This window comes from Saimiri boliviensis, chromosome 10 (genome assembly GCF_048565385.1).
Source record: "Saimiri boliviensis isolate mSaiBol1 chromosome 10, mSaiBol1.pri, whole genome shotgun sequence".
NCBI lineage: Eukaryota > Metazoa > Chordata > Mammalia > Primates > Cebidae > Saimiri > Saimiri boliviensis.
The window spans coordinates 114,916,937-114,932,000 of NC_133458.1; the positions used below are offsets into that span (position 1 = coordinate 114,916,937).

Below are 15,064 nucleotides of genomic sequence, written 5' to 3' on the forward strand. Positions count from 1 at the left end.
GGAGGAAAAGAAAGCAAGCAGAGGTGGGGGTATGGTTACACTATTTAAGGAAGAGCTGAATACAGAGACAATGAATCTTTCATAGTCTCAACAACTCCACAATAAATAGTTGTAATTTATAATTTACATTGGATCAAAAAATTGGTTCCCCTCTGTGTATATCAGTTTAATTTAAACATTATTATCTTTGAAATACAAAGAGGAATACTACAAGATAAACTCTAACTGCAATAGATATTTTTCTAAGTAGAAGACCAAAGGGGATCCCCCTTTCCAATGCGTTTTGATATGACAAGATTTTGCCAGAGTGGAAATAAGCATTCTCATGGCCAGGTAAGAACTCCAGTTGTGGATATTACCCTACAATTATGTATCACATATTAAATTAAACTCAGCATTAAATATACTTGTATAGTTATGCTGTTGATGATGATAGCAGTGATGATGCTGGTGGAAAATGCCTATCTTTATCCCAAGAAAAGTAAGGAAGAAAAATGTAACAAGCAGAAAGCAGGCAAAGAGTTGGGCATTTTTTGACTAGGAAAGAGAATTTTAAGCATAGAAATTAAAAAAAAGAAAAGTACTCCCTTATTTCCCTATGTGGAATTATTTCCACATACTTCATATAGTATTTCCACATATTTCATAACTTAACATGAAATATGTGGAAATAATATGAAACATTTATTAGATATACTGGACAAGAACAGAACTAAGTACTCCAAATTCACTGTGGCATTACAAAAAAACCATCCCTTCACTGCAGTGTAAGATTTAAGGGCAACCTTCCCATGGATGCAGGTTGTATAAAACAAGCAAGATTGCTGCTGCTCTGCCAAGTACTTCCAGTTCCTACTGAAATGCTGATGGTTCCAATTAGTTTTTTTGAAATAAATCTTTAAAGAAAAAGATAATACAAGTTAAAAGACAAGTCAAAATGCTTCAGGAACCACATATCCAACACAAACTTTATCCTCAAATGAGTTGTGTTTGCCTTGCACTAATAAACTTTTATTTCACTCAAATTAGAGCAATACTCTTCCATATATAAGTATCTTCCCTGTCCAATAATTTAAAGAAAAATAATCCAAAATTATTAGTAAAGAAAAATATAAGAAGTAATAGACACTTTAAATTTGTTTTAAATATGTTTAAGGTTAAAAAGTGTTTAAAGTTTGTAATTCCTAGTAGGAAAACATTATCTGAATGAATACCCTAATGGCAAACTGCTGTAAAGTGCTTCAGCTGGATTTGCGGGAGACGGGTAGGGATTATCTTCAAAGCACCGCAGCTCTCTTGATGAGAAGGTCAGAGGTACACTGGTTTGTATTACTGTGGCATCCATAAGGTGATCTAGGTTGCTTTTCTTTCAGCAAGGGCATTTATCAGAAGGGCATTAAGCTTGACCTTCAAATGTGGCTGACACTTTGCTGATAAGATTCATAAGCTTTGGGTTGCTCTGGTATTTTGACATATTTGCTGGGTTCTGAGCCACAGCCTGAAAGGTCACCGTAACATCTGGATCCTGCATGGCTGCAAGAACCTCTGGATCACTAAGAATTTCACTGAGTCCAGGCCTCTGGCCATTCCAGGCATGCCCCCTCCCATTCCAGGCATTCCTCCAGAAAAACTACCAGGCATTCCCCCAGGAAAACCACCAGGGAAAGAGCCACAATGAGCTCCTGACTGTCATCTGCCTTCTTCCCTCCTCTGGGCTCTCTCATGCTCTTCTGGAGCCTTCTTAACTGTTTCTATTATTTCTTTGATCACTCGCTCTTCACGTTTTCAGTCATACTTTCTCCGATGTTCTGTAATTTTCTGTACCCCAGGTCGAACTTTTTTCAGCATTGCACTTGCATCTTCAGCATAATCCAGTTTACAGGCAAGGGCAAGGTGATGAGCTGCCTCTTCTCAGTGGGCTGGAAGTTGGTGCGCTTTCCCTCGCCATCTGTAAGACTGAGCTGAGTCAGGATTTATTTCAATGGCTCTGTCACAGTCTCAGACGGCAGTGTTTGGCTTCTGCAATTTGCTGAAGACACTGGTCCTCTGGGCATACAAAATGGCCAAGTGAGGATTCAGCTTGATGGCAACTGTGAATAAGTCAATGGCTTTCTGCAATTCATCACCATTTAGGGCTTCAACAGCAGCCACTTTCGTATCATTTGCCTGATCCATCATCTCCCGTGTTATCTCTGCATTTTCATCTCCCATTTCTTGAGAGGCATCAGTGTCTGGTTCAATCACACCCTCATTATCAATTTCTAGATCACTTTCCTCACTTGATGGCTTGTCTGCCTTTAAGTCTTCCTCTACCTTCTTACTATCAGGTTTTTCTTCCTTGGTATTTTCTTTTGATTTAGCTTTCTGAGTAGCAGGGGGTATTTTATCCCGCATACTCTCCACCCACTGCCTAAGGAAGCCCATTTCTTCGGTAGGTTAAATGCTCAGATCCTGCTTACACATTTTCACAAAGGCCTGAAGCTCGTTCACTTTGCGGGGGTCCATGGTCAGGAGGCAGTGGGCAAAGCTGAGGGTCTGTGGCCCGATTCCAGACCCAGGAGCTGGCTCAACATGACCATGCCGAAGGGGTGGCTCCCGCCAGAGCAACTGCTCTTTTATTAGATGAAACCAGTAAACTGGCTTTAGGTCAACATCTGTAGGTTTAACCACACACCACATACAAAGAATCCTAGAAGCTAAAGGACTCCAGTGGATGACAGGGAGACACTTAATGAAATATCAGGCTTTGTTGCTAGACACTCCTGATGTAACTCTTAAAGTATGCTAGACTTTGAATCCAGCTACTTATTTTCCTGAACCCATAGGCACCCTAGATCATTCTTGTACACAAGTTATGGAGCAAGTTTACTCCAGCCATCTGGATTTAAAGGATGAGCCTCGAGATAATCTTGAGGTAGAAAGATTTACAGATGGAGGTAGCTTTGTGCACCAGGGAAACAGGAAAGCTGGGTATGCTATTGACAATCAACAGGAGGCCTTAGCAATTTCTCCCTTGGCTCAAAAGGCAGAATTAATAGCTCTTTTTAGAGCCCTGCAATTGGGAAAGGACTTAAGAGCCAATCTTTCCACTGATTCTAAGTACGCCTTTCTGGTGCTTCATGCGCATGCTGGTATCTGGAAGGAACAGGGTCTTACTCCTACCTGCTAAGGGTTCCCCTGTAAAATGTCATTTGGAAATTCTGAATCCATTGGATGCTGTTTTGCTACCCATGGAAGTAGCTGTAGTCCATTGCAGAGGGCATCAAAATAAGAGACTTTAGTGTGGCTAAGGGAAACTCCTTTGTAGATGCAGCAGATAAGGGAGCTGCATTAAAGGAACCAGCCAGACTTGTAGACATGTTAGTGCCCTCTGCCCTGGTGATGACAGAACGAAGATATACTAAAGAGGAACAAGAATTGGACAAAGGTCAGGGGTTAACTCAAGATCCATCTGACTGGTTTATCAAGGACAACAAACTGTTGGTACCAAGGGCTAATCAATGGAAAACAGTTAAGCATTTACATGACTCTACTCATTTGGGAAGAGATTCCCTGTTTCAACCGAAATCTCAGCTTTTTATAGGAAGAGGCTTACTTAAAACAGTAAAGCAGGTTACTTGAGCCTGTGAATAACCCAAATAACCAATTTTTACCTCCTCCTTTAGTAAGGCCTGTTTAGCACAGGGGAAGGTACCCCGGTGAAGACTGGCAAATAGATGATACTCAGATGCACCCACATAAAGGGTTTAAACATTTATTAGAATTCGTCGACATCTTCACCAGTTCGATCAAGGCTTTTCCTACCCAATCTGAAAAGACAATTGAGTCTTCTACACTCCTATTAAAGAAAATAATTCCTAGATTTGGGCTGCCTAAGAGCTTGCAGAGTGAAAATGGCCCATCTTTCACAGTGACAATTACCCAAAACATAACTTCAGCTCTAGGAATTCAGTACTGCTCGCACTCTGCATGAAGGCTATTGTCTTAAGTATTACAGAAAGACCTAATCAAACTCTAAAAAGGACTCTGGGTGAACTACACCAGGAAACATTTTTAAAAAAATGGCTTTTTATTGCCTGCAGCCTTATTACGGGTTCAAGTGGTCTCCAAGGGGAATCTACAGCTCAGCCCTTTTGAAATAGTGTATGGAAGGTCTTTCTTAACTACAGATGTCCTGATAGACGTAGATACTTTCAAGCTGCAAAATTATGTGATCAACTTAGGCTGAGTGCAAAACACACGCCTTGAATATGAAAATCAAAGAATCCCTTTCCCCACTAAGGAAGAGAATCTTGTTACAACTCAGAGATTGGGTCCTATTAAAAACTTGGAAGGAAGGATTTCCAGCACATCAATGTTCCCCAAACCAGAAGGGACCCTCTGAAGTTCTCCATAGTACCCCAACTGCAATTCCACTTATCTCAAATTAAACCTGTCTCTTATGAGGTCCCACAGACGGATGGAACATGAGGGACTGATCCCATTTGTTCCTGTGAGCCAACCAGTGATGAATAACCCTTACTATACCAACGCTTTCTGACTAAGCTCCTCTCTACCTGGAATACAAGAGACCCAATAGTTAGGTAGGAATGTCATCACCCCTATTCAGCCTGAAGAAGCCACAGACGATGGATCTCCATCCTCTGCAAGCATAAGGATTAAGGGTTCTCTTGTGAAGGGAGGGGAGAGATATTTCAGAGGTGTTTGAGCCAGAGTGACTCCATTTTGAGTGAGGGCTAGGAAATCGAGGCTGGGACTTGCTGGGCTGCATTCCTAGAAAGTTAGGTATTCCTAGCTCCTGGATGTTTACAATTAAAAGAACAGATTGATAACATTTACTAAACAGACTCAGTGTTAGGAATGTCCTAATATCCCAGTATCTTGAGAACAGAAGCATTCCTAATTTTGCTTTGAAGATAATGCTATCAATTCTTGCAAACTATAGTACTTAAGAAAGTTCATCCTTTATCACAAACCCTTGTAGCAGAGCACATCTTCCCATGATCTAATTTTATCCTATAAATAAACAAGTATCGTACCTAGGGTGATGTGTTCCTCCTCTTCTGGGAATGCCCTACTCTGTCTATGAAGTAGCTATTCTTTCACCACTTAATTTTCTTAACAAGCTTGCTTTTGCTTTGCACCGTGGACTCACCCTGAATTCTTTCTTTTGTGAGATCCAAGAACCCCCTCTTGGGGTCTGGATCAGGATCTCTTTCCCATTACAATTTCCATAATGTGTTAACTGACCACCTCAAGTTCACATTAATTACCTGAGGTTACCCAGTACCTTGTGTTTTGTTTTGTTTTGAAATGGAATCTCTCTCTGTTGCCCAGGCTGGAGTGCAGTGGTGCAATCTCGCTCGCTGCAACCTGTGCCTCCCAGGTTCAAGTGATTCTCCTGTCTCAGCCTCCTGAGTAGCTGGGATTACAGGAGCATGCCACCACATCCAGCTAATTTTTGTATTTTTAGTAGAGATGGAGTTTCACCATGTTGGTCAGGCTGGTCTCAAACTCCTGACCTCATGATCCGCCCTCCTCAGCCTCCTAAAGTACTGGGATTACAGGTGAGAGTCACTGCACCCGGCCTACCTTGTATTCTTAACAGAAATCAGAGTTGGTAGCTCACATCTTAACACACATTTAATGTAGCTTACACTATTTGAGCCATGGTTTATACACAACCACTGCAGTAGTTCAGATACATTAGAATTAGGCTGTTGTGGGATATGGATATACAATCTCCCCTGAGTAGATGAACTCATTCATTCAAATAGAGGGGCTAATCTTTGCAAACAATCCATTTGATTAATATTTCTAGTGAGCTGATGAAGTGTTTCACACTTGAATGCAGTAGAATCTTCATAGTAAAGTAAAGCAATGGTCATCAGGTTGTTGCTTGTGTGCCAGCAAAAATTTCAAAAATTACATAGCTTTATACACGTCAAATGGATGTCTAATTTCAAATTAAATAACTTTTATCAAGTTTTAAATAATTGAAAATAATGTAATTTTTGAAATATAAATATCAAAATTTTAAATAAAAGCATTCTTTAGAACTATTTAATAAAATATCATGATTTGATAACCATTATTTTCCACTTAAGGATAAGCAAAAATAGCTTTTCTTTTAAATTTCAAAATTCTACATCTTTCCTTTTCTGTTTACATGTAGATTTCTGTTCCATTTCCTTTAGAGATTTTATTATAATAAATATATTTTTATGTTTGAACATTTTATTCATCACCTATCAAATATATCTTCAAAAAAAAGCCCATTAATGATATTGTACCAGTGTTAATTTCCTGGTTCTGATAAATGTGCTATGGTTATATAACATGTTCAAATTGGAGAAAGTTGAAAGAGGAATAAATGGAAACTCTTTGTACTATTTTTCGACTTTTCTATAAGTCTAAAAATAGTTCAAATAAAGTTAAAAAATAAACGCAGTGCCAAGATTTTCTCAGAATGATAATGAAGATTTCTTTAACCTGATTTTAAAAATACTATAAAAATCACAAACCAAAGGCCGATCTCATGCTTACCATGAAATACCAAAGACATTCTTATTAAAAGTCAGAAAAGTATGCCTCATATTAGCACTATTACTTATGATTTTTATAAAAAGTCTGGTCATCGAAAAACCGACAAAAATTCATAAGAAGTATAACATTTGAAAAGGAGGAAATAAAATTTTTTATAGATAATATAGTTTGCAATCTATAAAGCCTAAATGAATCCACTGAAAAGTATTAGTAATAATTTTTAAAGGTGGTGAGGTACAAAATAAACATACAAATATCAATTTTTTTCTATTTCACAGTTCAGAATAATATTGAGTAAAATAAACTTGATAATATCGACTGAACTATAATAAGAATAATAATGTTGTTTAGTACCTATTTCAGAAAAGCTAAAACCCTACTTAGTGGCATAACCCAAAATTTGATTAAATGGAAACATATATTTTTCTTCTGAGGAAAACCAGTTATTGAAAAAAAGTAATTCCTCTTTTAATTTTGAATAAAATTCATGCAATTCTATTTCAAACTGAAATCAAAATTTATTTAAAACTTGTTTAAGTGATTCTAAGTGACAAAAATTTAAGAAACGAGACCAATGAGGGGAAAGTTGCATTTTTTACACTAAAATGTAGTATGAAGCTACAATTATTAAAAAGCACGATATTAGTGCTAGAAGACAATCAGTAGAACAGAATAGAAAACAATTAAAAAGACTCCTCTATATCTAAACATCCTGTCATGATAATTTTGATATTTTAAGTTAGAGGGATTAAAAAGGAATTATTTATTAAAGTGTTATTGGAAAAGTTGATAAAGCATTTGGAAAGAAATAAACCAGATCTCTTACTTCAAATCGTACATGAAAATAGATTCCAGATGGATTATAGAATTAATGTATAGAAGACCTGAAAAAAAGAGATTCTTTAACTGCAACAAGAGAATATTCATAAAGGAGGAATATGAAGAATAGTAGTGTTACATTCGATTACATATAGTCTGTACATATCAGAACAACAAATAAAATTAAAAGCCAACAGAAAGAGAATCATTAATACATATCACAATAATATAAGAAAAATGAATATTATATTCTTAAAAATACAGAGATTTTTACAAATTAATAAGAAAAGAGATGAGCTCCTCAATAGAAGGAAAGGATGGAAAACATAAATAGTAAATAAACACAGAGCAATTATAAACCTACTAGAAAACAAGGCAATGTAGTTTGATATACAGTGAAAACCATTATTCATTTATTGAACGGACAAGGTTTGTCTCTACTTTAAAAGTATATAGACGTTAATAAGATGCGCTTTCTCACAGATTGTTAAAATTTAAGTTGTGACAAACCTTTGGAGTAGAGTAAATCACTTTAGCTTTAAAAAGGCAAAATCCTGGGACCTAGTAAATCTGACAACCCAAATGGCTAGCAATGGGGAGCTGGTTAAATTTTTGGTATCCATCCATGGAATACTATGTCATTATTACACATGGTTTCTAACTGTGGTTCTTAAAATGAGAAAATGGGTTACACATCAAAGTTACCCAAGGCGATCTTTGAATCCATGGCTTCATGACTCAGTGCTTCTATCCCCCACACCCTCTTTCTGATTTTTTTTTTTTTTGGTTTGGTACAGGACTTAGGAGTCAGTTTTTACGTAAATCTCCAGTGGAATCTGATGCAAACCTTCTATTGCAAAACACTGTTCTAAAATAATATTCAACATCATTGGAAATTATTCTCAGTCTAATGGGAAATATAAAATACAATATTTACTTGTTATGATCCAAAATTTAGAGTATATAGAGTACAATATTATATATGTAACTTTATTTTAAAAAGAATATTCTCATTTTTACTTTTTTGCTATTTCCAATTTTTAAAAAAATTAACATTACTTAGGAGGGAGTAATCACTAATAGTGACAATTAGTTTGGGAAAAAAAATCTTTTAAAGGAGTTACTGTCCTCTCTTTCCTCATCTTTCTTGCTGCCAGAGATACCTATCCACCCTCTGCCAGTGTTTTCTGAAATATGCCAAGTCCTCGGAGAGCACCTCAAATTTATCCCTAGACAACTATGGCATTATTTCCATGTGAATGGTGGAGAGAGAAAGGGAGAGAGAAAAAAGTAAAACATTGTGCACAAGTGAAATGTAGAGTTTAGCTATTATCTAATGAATTTGATCACAGTAGGCAGCCAATCTTGATAATTGTTTTAAAAGATTTTTCCCCAATTGTGGCATATAAGAGTGGGATGGAGGTTGGGGTGGATAGTGTAGAACAAAGGTGGTAGTGTCAGGGGATCTAAAACAAACAAAAAAAAAAAACCTTCAAAACAATAATAACAACAACAAAACACACACAAAAACCAAAAAAGCAAATGTCTCCTGGGCTCTGCCTCAAAGGTAAATAAGAGGTCTCGAGTATTGAGAAAATTCTTCAGACCCTTGCACACACAGATTTGTTCAGTATATGCATCTGTACTTGTTTCTTTATTCTATGTTCTAAGAAATACCCGAAACATTTGAAAAACAGCAATTGAAATATTCACTGATAGTTGGGTGACATGTGTACCTTATACCTAAAGATGAGCATCAGCCCCTCTCAGGAGGCTACTCTGGTGGCCTAGAAAACGAATTAACTGAAAAGTTATTAATTCTTTCATTAATTTTCCCCATGCCACTGCTTTTTAGGAAGGTTGAAATTTTCCTGAATGTTCAAGGAAGGGACCTGAGCTATCAATATGGAGACCTTAAAAATGAATCACCCAATCTGGGAACCTTTGGAGAATTCAAGAGGGCACTACTAATAATTTTACTGAATACAAACTGGAATTGTTATAGGCAAACAGTGACATCTGCTTGCTCTCCCTAGGATTCCTTACTGCTTGAGCACACTGAAGGCTTGGTGAAATCACGCTGACCTGGAGCCAGTCAGTGACATGTCTATCATCAAAATCAGCAATATAAAAAGTCTAGGTTGAAGATCACAAACAATGCCATCAATAAAATACTGTGCACTTGACTAATTCACCTGATGTGTAAAACGTTCTAAAAGGCCATCTCAGAGAGTTAGGAGCAGGGATATGACAGTAAGTAGGACTAATGTGGTCTCAACTGCAGAGTGATGGTTCAGCCTCGCATGCAGATGATTAGGCGGGGAAAATATGCAATAGAGAACCAACAGTGGTAGGCGGAAAAGTCAGGCCATGGGACATGGGTTGGAACTGTGGCAAGACTGAAGGACTGCTGCTGGGGTCGGGGTGTTTAAGCTGAAACTGACAAAGAGTTAGTTAACTGAAGGGGAAGGTGAGGGTGGTAGACAGAGGTGGAAAGTAGAATATGCAAGAGTATTCAGAGGACAGAGAATGGGAAGGACGATCCAGTTCAGAGCCTGAAGCAAATTTGATTGATTTTTAAAATAGGAGACAAGGAGAGGCTAGAGATGAGGCTGGAACAGCAAACGGGAAAGAAGGAGAAGCACCTGCCAGCATGGGTTTAGAAATGTGGACTTCATCTTGAGGGCTCATGGAGGGTTTTGAGGAGTGGAAGGACATGGTCAGGCTTCATCAAGCTCATGGACTAAAGTGTGGGTTACGGAACAAGACGTGAAGCGATTCTCAAGGCCAGATGGAGGGAGAACGGAAACTCCGCAGAGAGAAAGCGGTGGTCTTCTTGGTGAGACTGGAAATCCATGGATAGATTGCAGAAAATGCTGGGCGGTAAAATCCATCTGCTTTGTCAGTTAAATAGCATCGAGGGAATGAGGTTGGTATGAGACCCTATAAGGAGAGGCCATTCTCAGATTGCATCTAATATGGCTGGTATGGCCATGTATATCTGAGAGGTTTCCACCTTTGGGGGAGCCACTTTGCTAAATCAGTGATGTCCTGGAGCTGTCTACTAGGCTCAAAAGTTCTCATGACATTGATTTTCATAATTGGGGTGATATGGGTTTCATTAATCTACTACCCATCAATGTACAGAAGTGAGGCGGAAGTTGTTCGACATAAACTTCTAAGCAAATAGTTTAAACCTGCAATATAGTGACGTATTTATAGGTAGTTTTGATGTCGTGTTGACTCTGTCTCAGACTGGTTTTTAAATAATTTATTTTCCCAGACACTGATATCTCTGCCAGAACCATAACAAAATGAATGGGATTAGACAGGCTATAAAAATGCACATGTCGTAGGGTACTGGAGAGGGGGAACTGACTCCCTTTTTATTTATCAAAGTGGTATAGCTTAATTATGGAGATTGGGATATTCACAAAGAAAACTTAATCCAGAAGAATCCTGAAGAAAATATTAGAGTATTTACCAGCCAGAGGGTGTACATGGGGTTCGCCCTAAGTCTTCTGTTAAAGTTAGAATTCATGTCTCCAGCTTTTTCACATGGTTCTTTATTCCCAGTTTAACTATTTGCTCTCGTGTAATTAGGATATCTTTCAAAGTGGTTTGAAAGACTGGAAAAAACTCTATTCTCAGAGGTGTGAAATCCAAAAAAATAAAATAAAATAGAATATTTCTGTAATATACATCTTCGCAGAGAACAAGCAAAGCGTGTTTCCTGATAGGTTTGTCCAGAATGGGACAGGGTCGTAAAGCCACAATCCTAGGCTGAATGGGCAATGTGACCAGGTAGAGCAGGAGGAAGTGGAGCCAAATAAGCTCCACTGAGAATACGGCCTTGTGTTTTCAAGAAAATTCAGGATGTCAGGAGCATATTCGGTGCACAATCAGGTAGAACAATTGATTAGAAACCAAAGTCTCCAAAAAAACTGTCTCCACTCCCCCTTTCACGTCCATCTGATTCCCCTGGTGGGGCCCTGGGGAGTCACACTGTAAACTGATGCTGAAGGGAACTGGCCTTGCAGAGCCTGAGCCCTTTGATTGTGTCGCCTGGTTCCCGGCCCGGTTCCCACTCAGATTACAGCCCTGCAGTCTGTATTGTCCAGACAAAGGAGCAGTGGCTCCTCTCTGAGGACTGCCTGGAGCACAGCCATCCTCCCATTGTCTACCCGATCTCCAGCCTCCTCCTGTTTCTTCCTTCAGCACCCGCCTTCTGAGTTTCTTGAGTAAAAACATAAAAACCAGTCAAGCCCTGCAGTGAACTTTACGGTGCCAGGCAGGCTTGGAGCACCAATTTCCCTCCCCGAGCCTCTTTCTGCAATAGGCTGACCTGGAATTTCCATTTCCACTTACTTGCTTTCTGGGAAGGGTGTATGCCTGCTCTCTGTAGATATCTCAGGGTAGACAGGACAAAGGGAGTGGCCTCCATTTATAAGATGAGACTTGAGTACCTAGTAAAATTCAGGTTCTTTTTACTTATCACTGTAACACAGCTATCCGCAATGTTAAACTTCTTTCTTTCTATGTTTTTATTTTTTTTATTTTTTCAGAGACAGTGTCTAGCACTGTTGCCCAGGCTGGAATGCAGCGGCCCCATATAGCTCACCACAGCCTCAGAACTCCTGGACTGAAACAATCCTCTGGCCACAGCCTCCTCAGAAGGTGGGACTACAGTTGCGCCTCACCACGCCTGGCTAATCTTTTTGAAGTTTGTTTTAGAGACGGAGTCTTACTATGTTTCCTACATTGGTCTTGAACCCCTGGCCTCAAGTGATCTTCCCACTTTGTCTTCCCAAAGCACTGGGTTTACAGGCATGAGCCATCATGCTCAACCCATGATCTTAAATTTGTAAACAAAGATTCTTTGAGCGAACAAAGTCAGGGAAAGCTAACAATTTTGCTGACTTGAAATCATGAAGCTCTTAGATTTTTGTTGTTATTTGTTTGTTTGAGATGGAGTCTTGTTCTGTCACCAGGCTGGAGTGCAGTGGTGCAATCTCAGATCACTGCAACCTCTGCCTCCTGGGTTCAAGTGATTCTCCTGCCTCAGCCTCCTGAGTAGCTGGTACTGCAGGTGTGCACCACCATGCCTAGCTAAGTTTTATATTTTTAGTAGAGACGGGGTTTCACCATGTTGGCCAGGTTGGTCTCAATCTCTTGACTTTGTGATCTACCCTCCGCAGCCTCCCAAAGTGCTGGGATTGAAGGTGTGAGCCACTGCGCCCAGCCAAAGCTCTTCGATTTTAATGCCAACAATTAGATTGTACTTCCTATGTGTCAGGCACTATTCTAAAAATGTCACATCTATTTACACATATGATTCTTATGGCAACCCCATGAGGTGGTGTGTTTTTCTCTTTATTTCACGATAAGAAATAAAGATACAAACAGAAAGGTAAAATGCTTTGCTTGATGTCATACAACAAGCAGGTGTCAGAGCTGAGATTTGAACCCAGGGCTTCTGGCCCTAGAGCAAGTGGCTGACACCACTATACTACACTACATAGTTGTATGTGTATGTAGCGTGAACACACATTCAGCTATCACTGATTGATTGGTTGGAAGGAACACTTTTCCAGTTGATTTCTCCTTTCTCAACCAATAATTATTAATTTTTTGACAAATCCTAAGAATCCTTTCTTTCCCTTCTGCAAATGCCACTCCCCATGTGACCTGCAGAAGCTCTAGTTTTGGGAATTTAGAAGGTGGTTGGTGAAGGATGAAGGGGAGGTAGAAAGAGAGAGGGTCAAAAGCAGGAGCCCTAATTTCCTGGTTTAGGTTAGAGGTCCCAAAGTCAAGTTACAATGCAGATTGCTAATCCTACCTTGAGTAGCTCTCTTAGTAAGTCTGGGATGGAGTCCAAGAAATTGCATTTCTAACAAGCATCCAAGTGATGCTGATGCTGTTTGTCAGGGGTCAGCCCTTTGGTAAGCACTGACCTAAGAGGTCACTTGAGTTGGCACTCTGACACCTAGACCAAGTGAGCTGTGAAAAAGAACTTATCTTGGGGTAGATCCCCTTCCAGAAGCCACTGTTTCTCAGTCTGCCTCTGAAGGCTGAGATTCAAAGAGCTTTGCTTTTTGTTACAATGCAAATTGGGCATCTCTGGGAAAAAGGAGGCTTGCGTGTAATCACCTAGAAGTCACCAATGGTCCTGGAGCCTCTCCAAGACCCACATCAACAATTTGCTCTGAATTGTGCCCTTTTTATATTTGAATTTGCACACCGGCAGCGGGATGGATCTGACTGCTTTCGTAAGATCTCTATTATTTCTTTGCCTTTTCTGAGGTTTCTGATTTTTTTTTTTTTTTTTTTGCACATTTTGAACTGAGATTCACTTGTATGATTCTCAGCTATTGCAAGTGAGAGAATGTTGCAATCTAGCTGCCCAGTCTTGTTTATCTTGGCACTAAATAGGGGGTTTCAGCTTCCCCAAAATACTGACAAAAGTCTTTTCAACTTCATTTCTCTTCCATAACCTCAATGCAGAATGTCATAGTAGGAAGAAATGAGAGGAAAATAAAGTCATTGAAAGAGGTTCAAAGGTTTAATCTCCATCACACTCTCCTTACTGCACATATCTAAGACTAGCTCCTGCAAAGGAATTTTGCTAGTCAAAGTCAAGGCTTAGTTAATTTCAGTTTTAACCACATTGAATTCTGGACATTAGGGAGCCTGTGAGGCAAACTTTTTTTTTTTTTTTTTTTTTGAGACAGAGTCTCACTTCCTCACCTAGGCTGGAGTTCAGTGGCGTGGTCTCAGGTTACTGCAACCTCTGCCTCCTGGATTCAAGCAATTCTTCTGCCTCAGTCTCCTGAGTAGCTGGGACCACAGGTACGCACCACCATGCCTGGCTAATTTTTGTATATTTTTGGTAGCAAGAGGGATTCACCATGTTGGTTCGGCTGGTGTCGAACTCCTTACTTCAAATGATCTACCTGCCTCAGCCTCCCAAATGCAAACTATGTCTTTTGAAAAATGTCCTATACAGAGATTTCACTGCTTTCTACCTGGGCCGAGTTTGGGGACCAGGTGCTGATCACAGCTTGCCATCTAGCATATTTTGAAGGCCCTGCTTCCCTCTAGCCCCATGCCGGTCCTGATTTTCCCTAGGAATGGACCTATAGCTCACCTGAAGATGCCAGTTTAGGTGTGGAAGCCATTCCTCCAAAGAAAAGTTAGGAGCAATATTGCTCCCCAAGAGTGATGGCTATCGTAAGCAATGAAAGACAAAAACGAATACTTCAGTTTTACAAAATGGTTGCTTTCTCCTGCAAAAAAGGAAACTCCAGGATAACACTGGAAGGCACAATTCAAAGCAAGTAACATTGGTCTTCAGGTGTTCTCTGCTATTTCTTCCCAGCTGCCCCTCTTACCTGTTCAAGAGGTAGTTAATAAGGTTTAACTTTTTATAAGGGTTTTCTCATTCCACAGCAAACTTTGGAACACAGAAAACATCACCATCCAATACAGCATTCTGTGAAAATGGAAATGTTTGGTCTGGCTACCCTATTAGGCCACTGTCTTTGTAGTGCAGCAGTAAAGGCTTCGTGATCTGAATGAATGAATCTGCAAAAGTGGCGGATGGTGGAGTTGGTGTTTTGCAATGGGAGTACCTTGGAGCATATCTTGGGCAATTACCAACACATTAAACCACATTAAATAGATAAGTTCAAATAGTCCC

General features: G+C 39.5%; 1 pseudogene; it reads right to left on the reverse strand.

Annotated features, from left to right (window-relative positions):
* Positions 1–1,396: 1,396 nt before the first annotated feature.
* On the reverse strand, positions 1,397–2,505 carry LOC101047158 (hsc70-interacting protein pseudogene; annotated as a pseudogene).
* Between the last annotated feature and the right edge of the window lie 12,559 nt (positions 2,506–15,064).